We start from the raw sequence: 26,155 nt of genomic DNA, 5'->3' as shown, positions 1-26,155 counted from the left end.
TGTTTCTGCATTGAGAACAGCTATCTCAGTCTGTCAAAAAATTGTCTGGGAATGTTCCCCTGCATTAAAAATAACTATATTTATCCTTGTTATCCATGTAGTGACCTAGTTTGTTTATCACTAACTACCTTGAATTTTTTTGACTGCATGTACTGTTGTCAGGCAGAGTAAAATAGAAATTTACTTCTATATTTACTTATTTATTAATGTACTTTTGTGGAAAGAGGTATAATTCTCTTCTGTTTGGCAGCATTTTTTTGTTTGTTTGTTTCTTCAAGCTGGAGGTTTTAAGGAAACCCTGATTTCTTCCTTTGCACCAAGGCTTTGCATGGAATTTTTCACTTTTGATGGAACTCTTCAGTTAATTGAAAGCTTTCAAATAGTTCTGATAATTAGCCATGCTACAAGTTATAATGGCCAAGAACTGGAGCCAGGTGCAGCTGCAGTACACTTGGGGCAGGAAATATAGACAAAAAGCTTCACTGTGTCAAATATGATGTTATTTGAAAGTGTTTTTAGGTTTTTGGATTTACATTGCACCCTAAAACAATTCTGGTTTATTATTTTAGCCCCTTTCTTTTGTTTGTTTGTTTTTTTGGTTTTTGTTTCCATTCCTTAATTTGAACTCTGTTGAAATTCAGGATTTTTGATTTTTCAGTTGGTTGTTCAACAACTAAGGGCCCTGATAGATGTTAATCCAAACTTGACGTTGAAAGTACGTTGCTTTTCAGATTTAACTTTTTGAGAAATATGGATTTTTTGTGGCTTGTCTTGATTTTAATAATGCAATGACACTTCTATTGAATACAGCCAGAATAGCTTTACGCTGAAGCTGCCTCTAGATTAATGTCTGCAGCTTTGCCAAAACTATTATCTATATTGCAAGCTGTCACTTTATGTTCAAACTAAATAATTAAATCTTCAGATCAGATGTACAGTTTTTTATTATTATAGACATAGTTTAGGATTTTATGGTTTCAAAGAACCTTTGGGAAAAAAAAAACTGTTTTAAAGCCTACTGGAGACTATAGGCTGAAACCTTTTTGAAATTTTTGATAAATTACATTCCTTGGTTTGGATTCCTGTTTTTCAGGCAAAAACAGAGATAAAAACTGCCAGCACTGAATTAGGTGTGCCCTGCTTTAAACACTGGGAGTCTCTTTATGATTTGGTCTGGGGCCCTTACTCTGAGTTGCTTTCCAGCAGTTATGTAAAACATTTACTAATTTATTATTATTTTTTTTTTCAATACCAAATGGCAAGGTCTTTTGCAATGTGCCAGTTGGGTAACACTATTTGTACCCAAAATGAACATCTCTGTCTCTCAAGTGTAGGTGTTGCAGGCTGCTGTTTGCTTTTGCCAACAGCTCCAGTCATGTGTTGTGAGACAGGAGGGAAATCTAAGGGAGCACCCCCAAATGAGCTGTGGGTGGAAATGTCCATGACAGAGGAAGCTGGAAATTCATCATTTCTGATGTCACATCTCAGTCCTCTTCCCTGCCTCTGCTTTTGCAGCTGCAAGGGACTAAGCAAAAGGGGAAAAAAAGGAAAATAATACAACTTCCCCTTGTAAATGGACAGGATGGACACGATGGGTTTCATCCAAGGGTGGAGGACCTGGGCAGTTCCTGTGCAGGCTGCCAGCTCTGGGACATCCAGGGATGGCCCTGGTGCCCAGACAAAGGTGATTGCTGCAGCCACGTTCCAAAAAGCCCAAAAGGTCTGGGGAGGGGGAAGCTCCGGGCCGGCCAGCCCCGCTCGGTGCCGGGAAAACCGCGGAGCGCTCCCAGACACGGGATGGAGGAGACGCCTTGGGAATGTCAGAGAGGGTTTAAATCCCTCCTGACCCACCTGATGTCCTGGGGAGAGACAACTGGAGGTGTCTGGGGGACAGCAGAAGGGGTCCTGTGCCTGGGCTGGAGCAGGGCCTGGGCACTGTCGCTGTTGCCGTGTCCCAGCTGGACAGGGATGTCTCAGGGGATGGGCAGTGAGACACGTGCAAATCCTGGTTCTGTGGTGGGACTCAGAGGGCAGTAGATGATCAGTCACGTCACTCTGGAGTTTTGTATCAAGTGGGTTCTCTCTGGGACTTCCTTTGCTTCTTGTCTTCACGGGTGCCCTGACAGGTGGCCAGGGATGCCCTCAAGGGCAGTGGTGCCACGCTGGGGAAGTAACCCAAAAGGACCCGTAAACAACAATAAATGCACGTCCTGCCCTGAGGAGGGAGAACCCCTGTGAGTGCATGGATGTTTAGTTTTTCCATCCCCAGATTAGTAAAGGGCTGTTTCAATGGGTGTGAGGTCGGGGTGTTGTTGGGGACCTGATCTGCCCTGCAAACAGAGGGAAGTGTGGGAGCAGGGCTGTGTCATTGCAGGGGCAGACTGAGGAGCAATCCTCAGTCCTGAGTCCCTGCAGAAGGGTGAAACTGAGGAGACAGACACAGTGTGGCATGAGAATCAGAGTCACTTTATAAATATGACCCACATTCTCAGACTCCCCATCCTCACTGGGGGTGAGGTTGAAGTCTCATGCCCCTTGTAACCCCCATTTTTAATATCTGTGTGAGATAAAGCATTGTTCAATTTCATGCTGCAGAACAGTCTCTCCTTTCAATGGAAGGAATAGTGTTATATTTTATGTAGATGCCAGCAGAATAAAAACTAAGATATGCAGTATGCATCTGGTGTTTTTTGGTTTTGTTTGCTCATTTACTTTGTAATTGTTGCTTATCATTAATAAAGTAGACTAAGCAACATTAAACAAGCTGTGATTTTCATTTTGCAGTTTTCACTTTATAGTCTTGCAGTTGTGTGGGCTGCCAGTAAGAACCCCAAACCAAAGATTTACTTGCATTATTAACCTTCCTTTATTTTTGTTTATGAAATCCAAATGGAAAAAGAAATGGGTAGCAATATGTAGAGATTCTTGTTGCACATGTTCCTCCTAGAGATGGTAATAGAAATGTCCAATTTCCAGATTGTGACAGAAAACCATGGCTTTTTCAAACACATTAGAATGAAGTTATGAGTTTGAATTTTAAAATGAATTCTGGATTTGGCACAAGAGATCTCAGATGAAAACTTCCTGCTGAGATGATGAGGTTTATAGATTTAAGATTCAGTGATCATGTGAAGAGTTTAACAACTCTGCTGAGTGTTGAGGGAAGAAGTTAAAATGAACTGAATTGGTGATTCATTTTGGTTACACTCTGGGGAAAGAACAGACATTTTCTAATAATTAATTATCTAATTTTAAACCTCCCTGTTTCTCGACTGAGGTAAAAAATGAGGTATTTTGTATAATAAAGAAGCTGATCTTTAAAACTAATGGAAAGTGGTTTTATATTTTTCACAAAAACTATAGGCGCTTCAGTTCACTGGCTCTGCCTCAGGAAATCAGTTTCAAGCAAATTAGCTAGTAAAATGAATGTACCCTGCACTGGTTTATTAATGAAAGCAGTGTGTAAACACAGCTGATCAGTATATGGCAACCTGCATAAGCAGAGAAATAAAAATCTGCGTGAATTAAATGGTTTTGATTACTGACCGTTGCTCATGAGCTGTGTTTGGTATTAAATGTTTCTTTTGCTTGAAGAGTGAAAATGTGTCGGTCCAGTAAGCCTGGCAGTTTTCATTGCCTGTGATTGCCTTCGTTAGAGATTGAGAAAACTCAGCAGAATTTAGGAAACCTTGCAGTGCTGCGCTTTGGGGAGGTGCACCCTGAGATGTAAACATTGAGCCTTTTATCACAGAAACTCTCAGTTGGGGATTGTGTTCAGGATTAATGTTTGGTTTTCTGACCATGCTTACACACCAGGATACCCTCTCAGAGGGAGAGAGTCCCAAATATCCTGACCCATTTGGTAGGGGGCAAGATGTTCATTATAACTTCTCATTAGGCTAAAAAGAAACACCAGTCCATGTGCCACGGGAATTCTTATGCTTTATTATCTAGTTACCTTAACTCCAGCAATTAGCCACTATTAACTCTCAAAAGCTTTGGTTAATAAGCCCTTAAATTTTACAATCTCCAGCACAAACTTCAGGTACCAAGATCTCAACTTTTACATTTAGAATTATAAGCTCCCAGTCCTCTAAATAAACTTTGGTATGGAGTAAGGGTTAGAATAGGATAACCAGGAGAGATGTAAAGATGGCAGAGACAAAAAGAGAACAAGGATCACCAGTCCTTAGATGCCATTTTGGCCCTGCCATGTGAATGGTCCAGCTCTGGGCTCAACAATGAGAATGAAAGAGGGAACTGATACATTTCCTTTCATAAGGTTTCCTTCCTTTCACTGGTGCACATCTCAATTGTAAACCAGATTTTTCATGCCACTCATTTTTCATGTTCCTGCATGTGCAGCTCCTCTGAGTCCTGCAGGAAGTGAGGACCTGCTGCAGGTGCAAGAACGAGAATGTGTTTTATTTTTCATCCATTGGCTTGAAGCCTTGTTGTGCAAACATCCCATTGCTGCTCACACCATTTCTGATCTTGAGCACGAAACTGCCTTGCAAATGTTAAGAGCAATAATTGGGGTAAGTAGCACATCTGTCTTTCTTTTTTGCAAGAATATATATTGAATTCTTGTGCCAGTGGTATGGCAAAAGCTCTCATGGCACTTCACTGAAGACCATGGTTAAGTAAATCTGTCTAAATCTGTGTTCACAGCATCTAGGGACATAGACATCATGGATTGTATTAGCCAACCATATGAAAAAAAAAGAAATGAAAGACTGCCCAAACCTTGCAGCCACAGCATAAGAGAAAAAGCTGCCTGAGCACAGAATGGAGCCTGAAGAAATGAGACTGTGATGGTCAAAGTGGCTACAGCCATCCCCTGGCAGAACTAAAGGTCAGGGGTAGAGTGTTACACAGAGAGCTTTAAGGATGGGCTCACAGAAGATGAAAGGCAGCTTTGTGGGACCTCTTAAAAACATCTTTCCAAAGCTAAAAGGCGACGTGGGAGAGAATGAAACACAGGGTGCTTTGGTGACAAATTTTCAAATTCATGGAAGGTTCTGCTGGACTTTTTGTTACAGAGTAATTGATGATGCATTAAGAGATGCTTCAAAGAGCTTTGAAAACACAGAGGGGATACATATGTGGGATGTGGTAGGAGACAGAGAGAAAATGGACACACAAAAGGACATTAATGATCAAAATGAAGAAAGAGCCCTGTGCAGCAGCACAGCATTTGGAAAGCTGCTGTCCCATTTGTGAAAGCCTGAGTGAGAGATGGCAAATTACTGTAAACCTGAGCAGATGAGAACTTGGGGTGATTAGCTGTGCCAGTGGCTAGGAAATGAGGTGTCCTGGGCAAATAATTAAGAGGCAAAACCTGGGAGAATGTCAGCCACCTCCTCACTCTAGCCCTTGTAGAATCAAGTGGCAACCAAAGTAATACTGGTCAGTATTTCAGTGTTATTTTGTTCTGTATAAGCAGTTATAATTCAGGATCATTCATATAATGGCAGAAATTCAAGGTTCCTAAAGGCTTGGAGGGAGTGGTTCAGTTTTTAATGTGCTTCTTGGAGACAGTGAAGGTTAGGGCTCAACTCTTTGTTCTCCATTATCCATATTTCTCTACCCAGCCCTTCCAGTGTGTGTGCCAGGAAGATGTCTTCTGTCTGCCCTTTGAAGGGTGTAGGAAAAAGGGAGAACTTCCCCTGATGAAGTTTCTAAAACAACTAGTTGAATATGTCCAGCTGGTTCTAATTGTCACAGTGTGGGCAAAAAATGTGCATTGTAACCACACTGAGCTGATGGAGAGTGAAAAATGGTAATTTGAACAAGAGACAATGAATCTGTTCTAAAGATCTTGGAGAAAAATCCAAATTATTGTAGTTCAAGTTCCAGTCCCTGTATTTGTTCAAAAGAAAAGGGCAAGCAGGAGAGACTCTGCTCTAAAATGAGAGATGAGGGGAAATTGGGGAAGTTCCACACTTTCAGACCCAAGAGTGTGTACATGTACTGCACTATGCTGGGCTGAGGTCTGAAAACCCCTTACCCTTCGTGCTGCCATGGCATCCTGCTTTGCAGTCATTTCCAAGGACAGGAATTTCCAAGGAATTGCAGATGCCTTGCTCTGGTCTGCTCCATAATTACTCCAATCTTTTGTGGCTAATTAGGGGACTGTAAGACTTGGAACCACTCATGTAGTCAAATGAAAGATCACTTAAGATTTAGTTCATGAAAGTCAAAGTGTAAGTCATTTGGGGGGAAAAAAAAGAAGTTGAAGGTAAAAAAGTATTTTTTAATATGGTTTTCAAGTGAATTAATGTGTTATATGCTATAATATTACACAGAATGCTGGATCAGTACTGCGTGCAGATCTCACCAGTCTTATTAGCCTTAAAAAAGAAGTCTGGTGTATGATTTATTTTGAACTGACTTAGAGAATTATTTACTTCAGGCAATGCCCACAAAAGTTTCAGATGGCCATGTGCAAAGATTCAACAAGCTCATTGGGCACTAGAGCATGTTTCATGAGAGAAAGAGAGGAGGGAATGGGATTTCATGTTAGGCAACATTAGTGAAGTTCCAATTTATCCTGCAGGAGGAGAAGCACATCTCTGGAATGGATTGTGATGAACAGCACATCTTGGTAGTTTGAGGCACTGGTCTGCTAACCTAGGCCACAGGGAGAGGTGATTGCTCCCCATTAGTGAAACTTGGGGTTTTTTTCTGCTTTTCCAACCTTAGGAACTTCAAACAAACAAACAAAAAACCTGAAGAAACTCATACACACACACAAAAGAAAAAAAAAAAGAGCACAGGTCTTTTGGAACATGAAAGAATCAAAGTTCTTACTGGCAGTTGAGACCATATAGGAGAATTTTTTGTGAAAACAGATCTCTTATCAATTTTGTACATGCAGAGTCAGAATTGTCCAGTGGGAAACAAGACTTGTGAGTTAATTTGATGTGGGAGCCTGACTTCCATTTGTGTTCTATTTGCAGAGTCTGTGTTGCCAGAGGAAGATGAGGACCTGTCCCTTTTTTCTCTAGCTCCCTTTCTCAGGCTATTTTAGTGTCCTTAAATAGTATTTGAAGAGCTGCATTATTAAGACTTGTGAATAATTGGACTTTGAGAGAGCATCTCCTTATATTGTATCCTGTCTGCACAAACTCAGGAAGGGTAGGAAAAGCTGCACATTAATTTGTTCAGTTCTTGAAGCAGTTGAAATTAATTTCTATTTCCTCTTTCAGATAAAAATGGTTTGCCTTAAACACTAGCTAAACTATATTTAAACAGCTGTAATTTTTTACCTGGATTTTCGGGAAAAGATGATGGAATACATCTTTTTGGCCTCCTTAACTTTTTACATCTCAGACTGTAAAAAGACCTCAAGTTTGCTCTCAGAGTAAACATAGAATGGAAGACAGATCTTGCCTTTTTAGTTCAGTCCTGCAGGAAAAAAATAAAATGGCAGAACATCTTTGTGGAAATAGAGATAGCACAGTCTCAGAGGAAATGAGCCAGAGAGGTAAAAGAAACTTAAGGTTATTTATGCTTTTGTTTCCATACCTTGCTGTCAGCAGTTGCTGTTTTTAAAAGTAGCCCTGCTTGCTTCTGGTTGGGATCCAGAATTTTGGAGCATCTCTGTCCTCCAGCAGCTGAGAGTCTTGCCCCAGGTTTTTGACAGAGAGCAGCACCTTAAAGCACCTGCTGCTCCTTTCCTTTGCTTTCTTTTACAGACATGAGCTGTGCAAAGTTTGGGTAGATGCAGGAAGGTAATTTTTTTTGCCAGTGTTTGCTTCCTCTGTACATTTGTGCAGTACCATTCATTAGCATTTGTCTACCTGGGTAACAAAACAACCAACCAAAAAACAAACAAACAAACAAACAAACAAACAAACAACCCCCCCAAAAAACAACCCCTCAAACCAAATAGACAAACGCCCCCAAATAAAAATAAAACAACCCAAAAATACCAAAACCAAAAAACAAACAACGAACCTCAACACATAAAACCCCCCCTAAAACCCATCCCCAAAACAACAACAAACAAAACAAAACAACCACAAAAAATCTCCAAACAAAGCAAAGCAAACAAAAAAACCCCACAAAACTACAAAAACCCGTCCTGTGTTAAAATAATTCCATGTAACCTTAAGAGAAGAGTCTGGAAATCGGTTAAACAGCTGTAGAACATCAAGAAATGGTAGAATAAACCCAAGATACTTTTGACTATGTTGATACTGTAAAGTCTTACTGTATGAGCAATGTTTCAGGCATCTAAAGATGATATTTACTAGAATCAGCCTGCCTGGGGAGTTTCCTGCTGGGGCTGCATTCCCTGTGCTTCTCGTATGGATCTCTGTATGTTGGCTTCTTACTCTTCCCATAAGGTTGGAACTGAAGGTGTTGTAATTCAAGGGCCATGATAAATTTTTTCTGTGTCATTCCAGCATGTGTGAATTTTCATTTAGCAACAAATGAGAGCAGAGAGATGTGGCTTGATGTTTTTTTTGATCACAAAATACTTATTTTTAATAGTAGATTACAAAAAAAAACAAAAACACAAAAACCAACAGACTTGTTTTCATTTTTTTAATCATGTTCCAGGCAAATGATGTGGCTGCTCTATGGAGAAAGAGGGAGCAGCTTCTCTTTGAGGTCATCTGTGTTTTTGAGTTCCTGAATGCTATCATGACATAGATTCCATGCTGCTTTCTCCTGTTTCTTTTTGACATTCTGGTGGTGTTCCTCCCTGCCCAAGTCACCAAAGTCAGTAAAACCCAAGTAAAACCCATCAAATTGGCATAGACACATGGGATAGTTCCAAGATTAATACCTGAAGGGATTGTTTCTTGATCACCAAGACCTACAGCTTTCAAATATTTGCCCTTCAAGATCAGAGGTTTTAAATACACTCCATTGATTTCAGCTGTGTTAGAGTTATTTTTAAGCCATTTCCACTTTCTTTTATTCACTTCATAGCTACTGAAGTTTTTAGGAGTAAGAAAGTAAATCATACTGATTACAGGCTTCCATTAAACAGAAATAGTAATTTTCTGCACTAGAATTACAAGCATTTTTCATTTAAAGATAATTAGATGTATATAGTGGATCAGCTTAAAATTTGCAATTAAAATGACTGAGTAATATAATGGAAGATTTTCTTGGAGCAAATGAATTTTCAGACTTCCATAACTATCTCAAGAAGGAAATGAATATATATATAGTAAGTGTTTTCTTACAAAGGGTGATACTGTTGCTCTTCATAAAAGGCAGAGAGCAAGGAAAAATCGAGAATTTATATTGAGTATGCCATAGGAATTGGGATATTTCCCAAATACAGTGCCTAATCAAAAATGTCATTGTCTGCCTCTCACCAAGGTCTTAATGGTTATCAAGGTTTCAAATTCAAATATTCATCAAGCAGTACAAATCTATTGAAAATTATTAATATCTGAGTGTATTTAAACCTAAAGGTAAACAGATAAATTCCCTTCCAGATTAATGGACAAACACCCAGTCATTCCAGTATTCCCGCTGTTGGCTGTCAGATGGAAGCTGAATTTTTGGCTGCACTTCAGGAGCAGCTTATTTGACCTGACAGTCCTCTGTATTCAGCAGTGATATCTGAAATGGGAATAATGTGTTTTTCTTTCACTGGTGTCGCCACAAGAGGATTTAAATCATCTGGCAGTATTTCAGTCGAGGGCTATTCCAGCAGGAAAACCTAAGGACAGCAGAATCATCAAAAGGATAGACTAGGACAGAGAAGTCAAAGGGATAAAAGGACTTAATGGTGCAGACAATCATGATATCATTTGAAGTATTTAAAAATTTTAAATGCCTTCTAAGTAAATTCAGTCCTCAAAATATGTAAGCTGGGTTTGGGGCTATTTTTCACTTTAACCAGTAAAAAAATTGCAACTGTGTATTACAAACATATATTTGTGGATGAAACTGAATCTGTTAAGTAAAAAAAAACAAACCAAAAACCTGACACCAGCAAATGAATCTAAAAATAAATTTGTTAGGTCTGTTCATAAGACCTCCTGCAGCACCTTGCTGTGTTGCAGTGGACACTTTCTCCTTGTTTGTTCACAGCAGAATGTGGGGCTCAAGGTTGTGCAGAATTCAGAGATTTTTAGGAAGACAGAGGACATTTCAGTTGTGAAGTGTCACTGCTCATAAAAGGCAGGACTCTAATGAAATACTGGCTATCTTACTGGGACATTCCACATTCAAACTGAAGCACCCAAACCTGGGTAATTGATGAAAATGTCCTTTTCCTGGATGAGAACCTTATCCAGGGTCTCCGGGTGTCGGCATTTGGGAATACTTCTTGTTTTGTGCTCCCGAAGCATTTGTCATGATGAAGACCTATTTCATTTGGACAGCTCATTATAGCTGGAGCAACAGATGTGTACAAACTGCTGTGGCTCCCTGGGGTCTTTCTGGGGATTGTGAGTGTGTGCACTTTGCAGGTCTTTGGTGGACTGGCTACTTGGGGGGGAGGGTCTCATTTTCAAAGCCATAAAACTCCTGGGTCTCCTCATGCAAGTTGCATCCCTTGCTCCTGGTAATTCTGATGCATGAAGCAATCCCCAGCTTCTTCTCAGCTGTCAGACTCACCTGAGAAACTCTGGGCAGCACAGACCTGCTCTAAAATAGTTCTGGGTCTGCTTTAGTAAAATCTCCCAGTGATAACAGGAAAATGACCTGGGAAGTATAAATTGCATTTTCTGTCTCATAATTAAACATAATTAGTAGCATTAACAACACCTGGATTAATAACAACACCTAGCATTAATAACACCTGGAGAAATATTTGATTATATTGAGCATGCTCATTGATTTATGTGCAACATGCTCATTAATTAGCCAGTGGTTAGGAAGGCTGCAGCATGGTGGTCATCTGCAAATGGTCTGTGTGGAGCAGGCTTTTTCTTAAATTGAGGAGCTGGTGTGTCATGGGAGTCTTTCAGATAATCAGATTTCTTGAGTTTATTGTGTTAAAAAAAAAACAATAAAAAAACAAACAAACAAGCAGGGGATGTGTGCAGAGACTCAAAAGAATGGATAAGAACGTGCACTACAGAAGTTGAGAAGGAAAAGCCAATTTTTCCCCAGCCCAGCGCTCGCTGTGAGCCCAGCACAAAGAGGCTGGACACGTTTATCCCCTCCGTGTTGTCTGGTCCAGCAGTGGCTCGATGGTGCTCATCACTGCAGTGCCACAGGCAAGCTGCACATCCCTGCTGTGGGATGCAGAGAGGAAAAAACCTCACACAGGGCTGTGTCATCTGCAAAAACCAGCCCAGTTTCACTCTTAGCTCGGGGCTGTGCCAGAAGGCGCAGACCACTGCCAGGGTTTTGTACTTTCTGCTTTCTTGTCCCTTTTCTCCCTTTTTTTTCCCCCCGGTTCCTTCCCCTTCCAGTCACACAAACACACACCTCCTTGGTTTAGTAATGAAATGTGCAGGGTGTTTACAGGGACAGAAGGAGCTGGAATAGGATCCTGAGAGGAAATTTGAAAGCTGCTGTTTGCCAAGTGCCTATAAGCCATGAATCAGCAGACAGAAGGGACTGCCATAAAAAAGATTACCAGGTTGTTTGTGTAAAATCAGAAATGCTTGTCATGTTATCAGGCAGCTGAATGTCTGCTGTTAATTCCTTGCTATGTATTAGGTACCTAGAAACCACACCACAGTATAAAATATTTAAATTGAATAATCTATTTCTGTGTAAAATTATCTTTTTTCTTGTCTGTTTTAATTGTCCAGTTAGTAACAAGTATATTTTTTCCGTATTCAGAACAAAATATATATATATGTATACTTCACACTTATTGCAGATTGTTTTCCTTCTTTGGAAAAAAGAAAAAAATACTTAATCTGATAAATTCTATTTTGAATTATTTGCTTCTTTGTAGTGAAGAAATGATTTGTGTCCTTCTGAATTCACTGTCATGTTCTTGCCTTTCCCATAAACTGATAGTCTTGGTCACCTGAGGGTTGAGGTGTCAAAAAAATGCGAGGAATTTAATAGCCTGGCTTCTGTGTGCTTCTCACACAGTTCTTTAGTCTCATGTGGGAGTATTTGAAGAGAATAAAGTAAATTCTCAGTAAAATTTTCCACTTTCAACCATGTGGGGTTTCTTGGGATTCATTTTTTTTTTTTTTTTATGATGAAAATCACTAAGTAAATTTTAGTTACTCCTATTAGTCATATCTGAAAGAGAAACATTATTTTAGAAGTGCTAAGTAACCCAAAGTGCAAGCTGCAGTTATTTTTGAAAGAGCAAACCCTCTAAGCATTATTGTATAGGTTATGCACAGTATTCCAGGTGAACAACAGCAGGGCAGGGCAGTTTTACCTATTTTAGGGATTTTTTTGTGTGCATATGGAGGCAGGTCATGGAGATCTCTGTATTTGACCACTGCATCCAGTGATAGCCTTGTGACAAATTTCTTTTAAAAGTCCCTTCTGTGCATTCTGCCATTCTGTTTGGACAGAGTGGAACCACTGTGAGACCTATAATTTCAGCACAAAATGCCTTGATTCGTGTTTGCTTTGCCATCACTCCTTAAATTGACAGGTTCATGAAAGCCAGGCTTACAAGTTTAACACACTCCCCTTTTCTCTACTCGTCTCTGCTCTACTGGAGACCTAACACTCAGGTCTGCTGTCCTTACCCAGATGGATTGCTTATGAGCCAAAAAAAAAAATGTAAATGTATGCCCTTGATCAAAATCAACTGGCTCAGAGAAGACTGGGAAGGTGTAACGGGCACTGTATTTAATTAAGTTGAATATGACATAGATAAGTTGCAGATGCCTTGAGCAGTGAACTCCAGAGTAGTCTGTGATGTCAAATAGGGACTGTAGGACCTGCACTGGATTTATTTCTTATTGGATAGCTAATATATATTATTTTTTTCTTACTGGTATTTTTATTTAGTGGTTTTCTGGCTTTTGATGTTTTTTGGGTTTTGTTTTTTTGTAAAATCAACATCATTAAGACTGCTTAGCAGCAGAAGTTTTGAAGGCTTTTGCTCATATAACTCAGGTGTCAGGCTGTATTATCTAAACCACTGTAACATAACTTTGGATGAACAGCAAGTGCAAGTTTAGAGGATTTTGTTCCAAATCAGACTTTCCCAGCCCTGAATCAAATGCTGCCTTTATAGACCTGCCCCTTTTGCCAGTGTGTTTCACAAAAACGTGACAGAAATGTGTTCCTGTCTTCATCTGACTTGGTTAGTACTTGTGTACTGAGCAATAACCCAGAAGTTCCTGAGCTGGGTATTAGTAATCATTGAAAGAACATGCAAAAACCACTTCCAATTTTCAGACTGTTAAGTATGAATAATTTACATGCAGTAGTGCTTGTGTCAGTACTGAGCTATAAACATGGAGGGAAAGCATCAGGAAAGAACAAGGGTTGAAATTCAGAATGTATTGTTGTTTTATCTATTTATTCAGGATTCCATGTTTGTGTTAAGCTGTCTAGCCCTCTGTGTGGGCCTAAATTCACTTTTAATCAGTGACCACAACTGTAAATAATCCAGGAACTCACTGATGTCTTCCAGAAACAGATTTTTGGCATCTCTATCAGAAATGCCTCATTTAATACATCCTTAGTGTGCCACCTGCCTTTACCACGGAGTAAAACCAGTATGGATCCTATGATCAATTAGATCTTTGACTCCATAGCTCAGAGAGACACATAAATACCTCCATGCAGAGAACGGGCTCGTTGTTCTTCTAAATGCTGTCCCATCTGTATCACTGCGCGCCCTGAGCCTGCCCAATTATTCCTCTTCTTCTGTATCAATGTATTGACTGCATTCCCCAGCTTTCTATCAGCAGCAAGGTTGATAATGGAAATGCTAAAACACCTATTTAGTAGCGTGGATCAGCAGCAAGTGTTTCTTTGCCAGAGCCACTCTTTCCAGCGCACTCATTATCCACGTGAAGTCCAGATTCACTTTGCATTTCCTGTGCTAATGATGCTGACAGGAGGCCCTGCTAACACAGAGCTGGTGAATACAACTCCTCCAGCATCTTGCACAAAGAGCAGCAGCTGCAATTAAATCATATGGAGAACAAGGATGGAGCTGACCTGCTATGGTAATGATGTATTTTGGGGTCTGCTGTAAAAGATGATGGTTTCAGACACGCATTAGACTCATTAGAATTTCACTGCAGAGTGTCTGAGACCAGAAAAGTGACACTTCTAATTAGTCTGGGAGGCACAGGCAGGATGTCTGTTGTCATGGGTGTCAGCATGCCTGTGATAGCTGGGATGTGAGGGGCAAAGCTGAGGGTTCTGATGACTCTTGTGAGAGAAAGCATCCATGACATATGGCTGTCCCTCCAGGTGTCCACTGCAATTATGGGCACAGCCTGAGAGCTGGTAGGGAAAAAAAAAAAAAACCCAAAAACAAAACAACCTAAAAGAGCAGTGCAGATGTGCTCATAAATGTTATTGTCATCTGCATTTCAGTGGGGAATTGTGTCAACACAAAATGTGTTGCCACACAAGTGAAAGATTTCCTTGGAGGTGTTTTCCAAGGGATGCTCAGACAGTGACACAACAAGACGTCTCCCTGGTCTTCAGCTTGGTTTTACTTTTAGCTCTCTCTATTAATGTGTTGTTTAGTGAAGGAAAGTCATGGGTGGGGAGGAGGAAGTAGCATGGTCTTCCTTCTCCAAGTGAAAGAGCAAAGAAATCTGGGTGGAAGGTAGTTGTGAGTACAACAAAAGATTTCAGCTTAGAAAAATACACAGGGGAAGTGGCAGATACTCACCCATCCTCAGTTTAGATTATTTTGAGCCTCATTTTAGGTGATAAATTGTAAGATTTAACTGTATTTTATCAACAGCTCTGTCCTCTTAATAGACACTTAGCTTAGGTATTAACGAGATTCTTCATATCATTCTCCATCACTCATTAAGAATATTTCTCTCACTTGATTCATCTTCTTTTTTCTTCCATGCCTAATCCTTTATGACATTAATGCATAACATTGTGAAATTCCATGTGAGCCTGGCTTTTTTCCCCCCTTTCTGATAGCATTTCTTCTCTTCCTTGTCTTCCTGATCCAGCCATGGGTCATGTCAGCAAGCAAACATTAAACAATTGAAATGCCCATGGAGTATCACTGACAAAACAGCCACAAACAGTGTTAAAGAGCTCTGTAGAATGAGTTCCCACTTTAAACCTAATCCTGGGCATACTTCTTGTGCTATAAAGGGTCTTGCTGAGTTCAATGATGTGTTAGGAAGGCTTTCAGATGTCAGAAAGCATTTACTGCTTTCAGTGCTTGCCATAATGTATTGGGGGAAAAAAAAATCCCTTGCACCTTTTATTTCTTCATGGCTACAAGAAGTCCACAACAAACCAGTGAGTGGTGACAGTGTTTTACAATATATGTGGAAATAACATTTAAACTGGAATCTAACAGCTTTAAATTAGAACACTATTTTTTAACAGCTGAAGGAAGTTTAATGAAAAACAGGAAAATAAGCATAAAATAATCAGTGTAGCACATTCTTTTTTAAAACCTTGCATTTGTATTAGCATTTGTGTGGATTCCTGAGCTTCACTAAATTGCTTTTTTTGTTGTTTTTTCTTTTTTCTCTTGATCTACAGAGGACTGGTATTTGGAAGCTTCTGGAACACAGTCATGGGGTTTATACATGTGGAAGTGAAATGTAACATTCCATGTGGTTTAATACGCTCAGACTGGGTAAACAGTGTGGAGAATAGACTGGTCAGACATTTTTTTACAATGTACCACATACTTATACTTAAAGAATGAACAATAACAGACATAAAGACATAACAGAGATCACAGCATTTCTTATTAATACATTATATTTAATACAGGAAAAACAGAAGGCTTTGAAACCAAGGAGCTTATGGGTGTAAAACATGTTTTGGTACATGGTTTTATTTATGTGTATTTGGTCTATGTGTGAATTTTAATATTTCCAAGGCCAGAGTTTTTGAAAGGTAAAAATATTTCCAAGGTACTTGAGATCTTTGTTGCAGTAGTACAGACTCTGCCTCTCTACATCCCCTTTATAAACTGCAGAAAGAAGTAATTTACCTTAGAAAGAGTAGGACAGCAGTGAAGCTGCTGTGTCTGTGGCTTTCACTTTTGATGTAAATTTTCAGCATTTTTTTGTTCTCTCCTTCAACTGTTTGAGCATGTAGTCAGGACAGATTCTGGAAGTGAAGCACATGAAAACAGACTTCTATTCTCTGCACTCACATTTGCTAGACTATGCTTGAGCATACCTTTTTTCTCTCTTTTTTTTTTTCTTTTTTTTTTCTGAAGAACAGGATTTTTTTGTTTGGTTTCTGGCTTTCTGGTGCAGGTTATTTTATTTTTTTTTTTTAATTTTTTTTTACATAGCAGCTGTGTTGCAGAGCCCCACTCACATAACAGATTGAGCTGCTGATGTGATTGATGTGAGGTTGCTGAGCATAAAGGATCCCAGCATGGTTTGGGATGGAAGGGACCCCAAAGCCCATGCAGTGACAAGGCAGGGCCATCTCCCAGTGTCCCAGGAGCTGCCAGCCCCAATGTCCAGCCTGGCCTTGGGCACTGCCAGGGATCCAGGGGCAGCCCCAGCTGCTCTGGGCACCCTGTGCCAGGGCCTGCCCACCCTGCCAGGGAACAATCCCTGCCCAAGATCCCATCCAGCCCTGCCCTCTGCCACTGGCAGCAATTCCCTGGCTCCTGGCCCTGCAGCCCTTGTCCAGAATTCCTCTCCAGCTCTCCTGGAGCGTGTGTCTGTGGGCTCCAGATGTTTGATAACTACTGAATAGAGGGTGGAAGGTGCTGTTTCCCCTGTTTCCTTTCCTAGCCCTGCACACTCAGCTGCTTCAGAAGTTGTGATGTTCCTTAATTCCCCCATCTACTCACTGGAGTCTCTCTAGCCTCACCTGGCCTGCTATGTAGTAACTCCTCAGTGAAAACTGGGATTTAAAAGCAAGAGAACAATTAACTTGGAAACTTTAGCTCAGGAATTCTACCTGCTGGAATGGAACACATTTATTCCGCTGGCTGTTCAGCTTAATCATCTGGCCCATATAATTTCTCGCTGTGTAGGATTGTCTTCCTGCTGAACACACATTAGTTCTTAATGAGGTAACTAATTTTTAAAATTTAAATCATGTGTCAGGCACTGTTCTCCATCAGAGACGGTTCCAAGGCTTGATGTCAGAAGGAGCCTTTTGATTTAGCTCTGAAAAGACTGTCAGGTTGAGAAAATCTGCTTCTGGTCATTTTAAAAAAACTGAAGAGAGGATATTATGAATTCTTGTATGACCCTTGACTGTCACCTCACAGACCTTTGACAGAGAGCTGGTAACAAGCCATAGTATTTGTTAGGAGCTTGCACGGGGCTCTGTTCCTTCATTTAGATATCAGCAGCATATCTTCTTCCATTTAAATATCTGTATCATTTCAGATGTCATCTTGTGAGTAACAAATGTGAATATATTTTCTAGCTTTTCTTCCCCCTATTTTTAACCAGCTCATAGTGTGTGTTCTTCTGTGTCCCCACTGCAAATCACATTTGGCTTGTCAAGAAAGCGTTCTTAAAATATTTAAATACTTCAGTGAAAACTTTTCTAGTTAAGTATTTTGATTGCAAGAACAGATTTTAAACTGTTACTGGTATTTAGCATATTTATAGAGTGGGATGGCTGATAACTGATGATGGGTAATTGGGCTGTATATTTTGGCATGGAATGGGACACGATGTGGAATAAATTTTCTAGAGCCAGCTATTTTCGCCTCCTAAGGAGGTAACTATTCTGAATTTCTTAATATTCCACTCAGTGAACTGATGCACATTTTTAAAAATAAATTCAATTAAAATGCATACATATTTTTGTTTGGGAAAGCAGATGAAAACAGTTCTTGGAAATCACAGGGGGATGTGGGAGTGCCTGACCAACCACACCAAGGAAAGGTGCTATTTATGCCCGGGAGGGAAAACACCCAAAAGGAGCTGTAGATCCAAGGTCTACATGTTTGTGTGGGCAGGGGACACTGCACAAGAAATTGAACCAATTCTGTACATATTCCCTCTCCTTCTGACTTAGAAACTTTCCTGGAAGAGGCAGCTTTAGTCTGTATGATGATGAAAATGTGTCCAATTTCCTCCATCCTTCTTTCATCCTTCAGGAAGGAGGGCTACAAGCAGAAGGAATAGAAAGCTAATGTACAGGTTTATTGGCAGGTCAGCCCTGGGGGAAGAGAGGGGTGGAAGGTGGAGATGAACCGTGTGGGAAGAGAGGGCACAGCTCTTTGTGGTGAGCTCTGAAACAAAGGAAGGGGAAATCAAAACTCTCTTTTTTCCCCGGCTCGTGTTTGATGCGGAAGAACCAAGGGAGAATCCTCCTTATGAGCAGGGAGATGTGGCAGGTCTGCGTGAATGAAATTCCTGCCTTTGGAACTTGCAGGGAAATCATGCAATAAAGAAAAAAAAACCCTTAAAAGAGTTGGAGCTGGGAGAGCTGGGACCAAGCTACTTCTCACATTTGAGTGGAATAGAGTGGAAGCTAATGGAATATTTCAGTTGTGAGGAATCCACAACCATAATTTACTCCTGTTGCCTTCTTCTTGGCACTTTCCTCCTCCTCCTCCTCCTCTTCCTCTTCCCCCTGCTCCTGCTCATTGTCACTTCTGTGTAACTCAGATAATACTCCTTGCTTAGTGGTAATTCTGTTTCTTTAGTCTTTGTCATAAATAGGGTTAATAACATAAAATATTAAAAACAAAGCATAAAATGCTCTCTCTTACAGTAAAGAGGAGTGTGGCCACACTGGGGATAGATTCCTTCCCACACAGGTCTCATGATGAACAGTATTTCCAATAATACTGGAATAGAAACTAAAAAAAAAAATAAACAGTATTTAGATATCTGAGGATAGTTTTAACAATTCTTCTGTTAACTTTAAATTTTATTTCTGATAAAAAATGTGATTACTTTCTATCTGTGGCTGCAGTGGGAATCAGTGTCTAAAAATTCACATTATTATTTGAAAAGGCTTTGAGCTATAGACAAAGGTTGTTTTATTTTCTCTTCCTGAAATGCTGAAATTAATAGCAAATGCCTTCATACAATTAGCAGATTAATAATCAAGGTTTTTAAGACTACTCAAGATTAGGAATTTATCTCTAGGCTTCTGAAGTTCTCAAATGTAATCAGTTTAATTAGTTAGATGATTCCACCTTGAAGGATGTTAAAAATCATTGAGCATTGGGCTGTTCCTGCTCTCCACTTCAATTTGCTTCTCTTCAGAAGTGAGCTCTCAGTTGAGTGCTTCATTCCCAGTGAGCCACGCAATAATAGTAAATTTTAGAGATTATTTTAATGGTTTTTAAATATAAGTCTAAAGCTAAGGCTTACCAAAATAACCAAATTTATTAATTGAGGAAGATTTTTAACTTGCTCTGTCCCTGGAAGAAAGTGTTTTCTGCTTGTCAGTGTTTTTCAATTTTTATATCTTTTGGTAAAGTCTGAGTTGATGCCTCTTTCTGTTCAGCTGCAAAGTATCTAAAAAAAAAAAAAAAAAAGCTAAAGGAATATTAAATTTTCAGTTTGGCAAGCACTACAGATGAAGGAAACACAACGTTGTCTGTATGGCCTTTACTTAGCTTATCTTTGTCTTGTGATATAATAAATGATTCCATGCTGTTTTCTGTTTTAAAAGTGGATATTTTTCTCTATGCCACAAGGCAGTGGTGGATGTTTTTTCACTCAGTAGAGCATCTCCTCATTCAGTAACAGCTGATTCTTCAGCAGCTCCTCGCATTTATTATTCTACTCATCATGCAATGATCTCAGGAGCAATGCAGAATTCTTTTGAATATAAGAATAGAAGACAGCAGTTGTGTTCAGTGATTACAGATACAACCAGACATTTTTGTCCTCCCTTCCTCTCAAATATGTGAGCTTGTGTACCTGTTGCTCAAAAACTGAAACTTTTTTTTAAGTTCAGTGATTAAAAAAAAAAAATAAAAAAATTAAAGAACAATTAAAAGTTCAAACTTACTCAAAATTCTTCCTGGATGTAAATTGATTAATTCTTCGTGGATTGAAGTTGATTAAAAGTTTCGGCAGAGGATAAAAGACCTGAAAACAGAGACAGGTATGTGATAAAATATCAGAGTGGATTCAATCATTGTGTTGTGAGCACACATCTAGTTAGTTCCCCAAGATCTTGGACAAGATGGTCTCACTTTGAAGCAGACAGAAGTACTACTTAATCCAGAGTTTTGGTAAAATGTGTCTTTTTTGTCATGTTTTATTGCCTTAGGTTTATGCCTAGGTTCAAAAAGTAGTACAGACATACTCAAAAAAGAAAAGTCTCTAACTGTAAATTGGTGGAAACTCAGAGTGTACAAGTACTGGGTTGCCTTTCACTGATTTTGTAAACCACTGCTCTAAACTGCTGTTGATTCTGATGAGAGCTTCTTTCTGCCCAATGCTGAGCCCCATTCCACCTGAGCAGTGATTTTTCAGCTCCATCAAGAAATGCTTCTCAGACTGCCCTTCAGACCACTCTGTGCAATTCTGGTTGTCAGACTGGGACAATACCTGTCCAGAGCTCAAACCTGCATGAAGCTGGGCTTCTTTTCCCTGTTACTTATCTCAGAGTTGTGGCTCCAAACCCATTTGCCTTGTAATCACAGCAGAGTTAGGCTTTATTTATTGCACACTACTCAAAACCTGCTCTTGGAATAGAATGATTAATTTCCTTGCAGGCCTCATCAGTGTTTATGTCTGTAAAACTCTTTTTGCAAGCTTCCTGAATGTGTCTGAAAATATTTACATCCAGGTAATTGCACCTGCTGGAGAAGGAAACTGAGGCAGGGCAAGCTGGCTGCCTGATATTGTCACAGCATTCCACTTCTTTAAGGAGAGTTTTAAAAGTTCAGCTAACAGAGTTAAATGTTATTTACTGCAGGGCATTCACATTCTCATCAGTCTTGTCTGTAACATCTGGAGATCACAAAATGAGCATCACAGGTAGCAACCCTTAAAGAGCATTCTGGGTGGAAGACAAGGTAACTCTGGGGTTCAATTCTACTGTTTTAACCATGAGATAATTTTTTTCCTTTTCCTGTAATTATCTGTGCCAATAATTTTGTATCACGTGGCACTTCCAGTAAATATAAACCCAGTGGTATCTCCAATATCTTTCACCACCGATTCATGACGTTGGCTTTGTGAATTGTTTTGCTGACCAAAATGGAGGGAAAAAGTTCCCCCTCCAAACTGAAAATGTGGTCTTTGTTTCCTGTAATAATACATTCTGTGGTTTTGGAGTGATTTTTCACTTTGCTAAGGAAACCACAGCAATCACATTTCAAAATGAAATCTTGTTTCAGGATACAAATTGGAAATACTTATGTCATCTTGAAAACATTAAGATTTTTCCTCAGGGAGTCCAAATTCTTATTGAAGTTCAATTGTAATAGACAATTTTCAGCCCATTCTGTTTTGCCATGAGTAGTAATCTATTGCAGTATAACTCAGCTTGCTCAGCTATGATGCACAGGAGCTCCAGTTTGTGTTTTCACCATGAATTAACAAATCATATTCTCACTTGCCTCATTGGCATAGATGATTACAAGGTTTTCCTTCATTTAAATACTGTCTGAAGTAGAAAACCTGGGAGATCTCAGTCCGACACAAAGCAAGGTTCTGTGGTTGTGAATGAGTGGTTGACCAGGACAAAGACAACAGGAAAGAAGTTATAAACACATATTTATCACATATCTTTGCAGAGCTGTTGTTGATACAGACATTGGGAGTCCTTTCTTCTATTCATTTTCACATTCAGGTGATTTAAAGATGGAGAATAATTGGCAAAACTTCCTGGTAAGTGCTTCTGCATTTCAGACTTCGCAAACAAGAAGTTGCTCTTGTCAGGGCACTGCATAAAGCCACAGCACCTTATCCCTGATGCAGGTTCTGCTTCCTTCCATGTGCATTTGAGACTTTTCCTATTAAAAATCTGGACTGACTTCCTTTTAAAAATATTAACTATCAGTACTTTCTTGGCAGAAACACATAGTTTTTCCACATATTTCCACTGACAGATAGAATCAGCCTTTGGGTTAATGCTGGTAATGTTTGTTACCCACAACTTTTAAATCCATTATTATTATTATTATTACTATTATTATTTATTTAATTGCTGCCCACCCCATCTTTTATAGGGTGTTTCCTTGTGTTTCCCTGAGATATCTTTGTCAAGAATTCCACACCTGAGGTGAGAATTGTCTCGAGACTCTCTAATTTTGTGGTATTTTTTTTATTTTTTTTTTGGAGATGTTGAAACACCTCAGTTATTCACCAGCTTCCAGATTCAGTGTGTACCAGCACAACAGCTCCAGGAGGGCAGCATGAAAACTCCTCACTTTTCAGGCTTTTCATTTGCTTTTTGTTGCAACAAATGACAAAAAACCCCACAAAATCGTGCTGCAAAGGGGAGAGCTCCACCCAAGTCTTGTACATGGAAGGCAGGTTGTGTTGATTTGTCTGAGTGAGTGAGAGAGAAATTTTTAATTTTCTGGGTGTTTTGGTTTCATAGAGGCTGTGATCTCCACAGGTATCTGATACCAGAAAACAGGTAATACACATTTGGATTATTTGATGGTGAGTTAGCAGGAAGAGTAAAAGTATTAAAATCTTACACTCTTTTATGTGACAAAGCCTTCGAGGAGGATTTTGGAAATCCCTGTCATAATGTTTCTGCCCATATCAAACAGCTCTAGTATCTAAATCCAGAAATAAGAATTTATATCTTGCAGCATGCTTGCTTTCACATAGATATTCACACTCATTTCTTCTACTTAATAGTACCAGAAAGTAATAAACTGCTTTTCAACAGAGAGGAAAAAAACCCATGTTTTCCATCCAGTGGTGAGAAGGGGAGATATTGGAAGAACCAAGCTGGTTGAAGGGTGCTGAGGGATTGGAATCTGTGGACTCAGATTCTTTACAGACAAGGACTTCTCACATGCTTTTATTCAGGGCATCAGCAAGAAAAGCTGCTAGAAACACCAGTAAAAGCACAAATTCAGTGCAATTACTTTGGCATTTCTATCTCCAACCTAATATGTTAAATTCTACTGCATATTTTGCATTTATTTTTATATTATCAAATTTCATGGTGCTACAATACGATTAACAAAACCAAGTAGTAAAAAACCCCTATTTTTCTGTATACACATAACCATATACTTCTGCTTCATCTGCTAAAAAAATAAAGTTATCCCAGAAACTCACGACAGCAAATATTTATCTTAGCATCAAGATAAACATGAGAGGAAGAGCACAGAGAATAAGGAAAGGCTGTTGTGTGTCTCATCATGCTGAGGAGCTCTCTGCACATTAACTTGTATAGCAATATCTCTTACAGATTAACATAAAAATATTGCCCATGCATGGGGTTATCTGTTACAATTAAACTTATGATGGATGTGCCAGTGTGGACAAACTGCAAGCTGCAGCAGTGGGTATGATGAGTTATCTCTTAAAAGTGAATGCAGCGAAAATTTCAGGGAGGTGATGCACTGTGAAGAAAAGAAAATGATATTTAGATAAAGTAATCATGGGAGAGTCTGTCTGGTTCATGAGTAAGTGCCAATCAATCCCCTGTTCTGCTCTCAGGTGGCAATTCAGAGTGTTGCCATGGCTGTCAGCCACTCAGGTGTAGCATGTACTCCTCTGTCTCACTAATTTCCAAGGGATGCAGGGAGGTTCTGAAATGATAATTGAAATATGTATGACAATCCAAGAAGGATCTCTGCTGAGGAGGTGCCACTTTTGGAATGAAACCAGGATTAATTTACTCTCTTTGACTAGTGCAAGAGTCAGGATTGAAAGGATTTCTTGTATATTCAGGTACTGCCACCACTACCACCAAAAATACCCAATTTGCTGCACTCAAAAAAAAAAAAAAAAAAAAAGAATGAAGAACATAGGGGGAAAATATCATTTGCTTAGAGAGACAGGAAATAGGAAAAACCAGTAAATATCTGGAAGCTCGAGGTGTAGTGTCCAATATAGATTTTGTGATAACCTCTAAGGCAGAGGACAAGTCTTCCTTTACAAATGTACTCCTTTCTAAAAAAAACCCAGCAGGCAAGAGAAGAACAAGTAATCTGAGGGGAAAAAAAGCTATGAAAGCATTTTTCTTTCCTCCAAGGATTTTGCTACTGTCTGTCTCTCTGTAAAGATTCAGTCATGGGGATGGAGAGATCTTACTCTGCACTCAATATTCCTTTTTTTTAACCTGCCCTACTGGGACTTTTTTTTTTCCCCTCATCACTTTGTCTCTGGTGACAGGAATTGCTGAGACAGAAACATGAGAATGACCACAGTGGCTTGTTGCTGTTTATTTGAAATCAGGTTACCTTGCAAATACCCTCTCTATTCCATATTTTATGTCCTTTCTCCCTGTGCCTGCCAGTCCCACCCAGTAATCCATGAAGAGGGAGAGCAGGAAGGGAGGAAGCAATCTGCTTGGGGATATCAGCAGGAATGGGTCTGAATGCTTGTTTACTCTCCTAAATGGCAGGTCTGGGTGGTTTAGTGTTTCATCTTCTGCGTGGACCACTGTGTAGAGATTTCAGAGCTTGTCAGGGAATGTGGCAGAACGAGTGGGAATGGGAACAGGCAGTGTTGTAAGACACTAATGACTACCAAGTCTGTTTCCATTTCACATCTTGGGACTCTAAAACAACAAGGTTCCAGACATCTGAGAAGTGCTCAGAGAAAATTTTATTTAAGTCTTCTCTTTTTTTATCATTTTTTCCATCTGCCCTTAATGAATTTTTTCATCGCACAGAACCGAGGATATGCATTAAATGCAGAAGCATTTTCTAACAATACCAACATTCAATTCATGCATTTATAAAAAGCAGGTGTTTCAGAGTAAGTTTGCATTGTTGAATAGCCAGCAGTGATTAAACTATCACAGTAAGTTGTCAGGAGGAAATATTCATATGACAAGCAGTGAGCTATCCATGCTGTGTGCAAGTACACAGTTTTGACCACCACAAGACAGAGCCTAAATTTCTGAAAGAGGTATCTTAATACTAAAATCAAGGCTTAAGTGTCTTGGAAGACACATTTTGGGAGACAATCACCTTATTGCCAGTGCTGGAAAGTGATGTGATAACAATGTGTAAGAGTCCAGAACCTATTTAGACAAGGTTAAGTGATAACAGCAAGACCCCTTTTATGATTTGAACATTTCCATTTTCTTAAATGTTATCTTATTTTCATCCACTAATGCATGAGAAAGTTATAATTAGTGTTGCCATGCTCCACAACAAATATTTGTTACCAGGAGTAGCTAAAAACCGCAAAGATCAGCTCCTGAGCCCAGAATTGTCTAATCCATGGCTCTGTCTTTAATTTACATCCCAAAGACATAAGATTTACATCCCACAATCCTATTCAGCCTTGTGTAGTTTCTTTTTTTCCTCAGTCTGGTGGAAATCTCTTACTGGTTTGCTGTGAGCATCTGGTGGTACACAGCGATACTCTTTAAGCTGTTTGCTAGACAGCTCTTAAAATGGAAACTGGATCTCCCAGAAGGCACAATCAGCAGAGATAGCAAAATATAATCTACTAAAGTATGTAATCAAATTTTTACCTGAAATACACTGCAGCTTCTTGGAAAATGGGTATTGTTCTCATTCAAATGTTGATGACCGTGGAAATGAATCCACATCACTAATATTTATATAACTTTATAGCTGAGGGAAAAAAAAAATAATAATTATGGGAGCTTAAATATCCTGCCAGTTTGGATTATGCAGTTTGAAGTAGGTAACGCAGATTGGTTGTGTGTGGATATTTAAAAATAAAAAATTTCTGCCTCTTACCGACCTTCCAATTGATGAAGATTTTTAGAATGGAATGAAGAGGAGAACCCGGGGAGCCTGGGGCAGAGAGCGGGCAGAGGTGAGGGAGGGGATGCTGCCCCTCTGCCCCGGCCAGCTGAGGCTCCTCTGCAGCGCTGCCTCCAGCCCCGGGCTCCTCAGGCCAGGAGAGCCCAGGAGCTGCCGCACAGGGCCCAGGGGAGGCCGCACACAGCATTTGGGCTCTGCAGCAGCTCCAGAGGCTGCGGGAGCCGGGCCCGGCCA

At 39.7% G+C, this 26,155-nt stretch overlaps 1 protein-coding gene and 1 long non-coding RNA gene across 2 annotated transcripts in view; one reads left to right on the top strand and one right to left on the bottom strand.

Moving 5' to 3' along the window:
- EDIL3 (EGF like repeats and discoidin domains 3) overlaps window positions 1-26,155 on the top strand; it is a 233,855-nt gene that overhangs the window by 13,418 nt on the left and 194,282 nt on the right. The gene's annotated exons all lie outside the window — the stretch shown is intronic.
- LOC117245599 lies at window positions 14,849-26,122 on the bottom strand. Its single transcript, XR_004500454.1, has 6 exons — window positions 25,899-26,122; window positions 25,663-25,765; window positions 20,041-20,120; window positions 19,395-19,541; window positions 18,785-18,874; window positions 14,849-16,194 (listed from the first exon to the last, which is right to left on the bottom strand). It is a non-coding gene; the product is annotated as an uncharacterized LOC117245599 (long non-coding RNA).

This window comes from Parus major, chromosome Z (genome assembly GCF_001522545.3).
Source record: "Parus major isolate Abel chromosome Z, Parus_major1.1, whole genome shotgun sequence".
In the NCBI taxonomy this organism is placed as follows: Eukaryota; Metazoa; Chordata; class Aves; order Passeriformes; family Paridae; genus Parus; species Parus major.
Note: the sequence above shows the minus strand (reverse complement) of the source record. Positions and strands in the feature narration are given on the sequence as shown.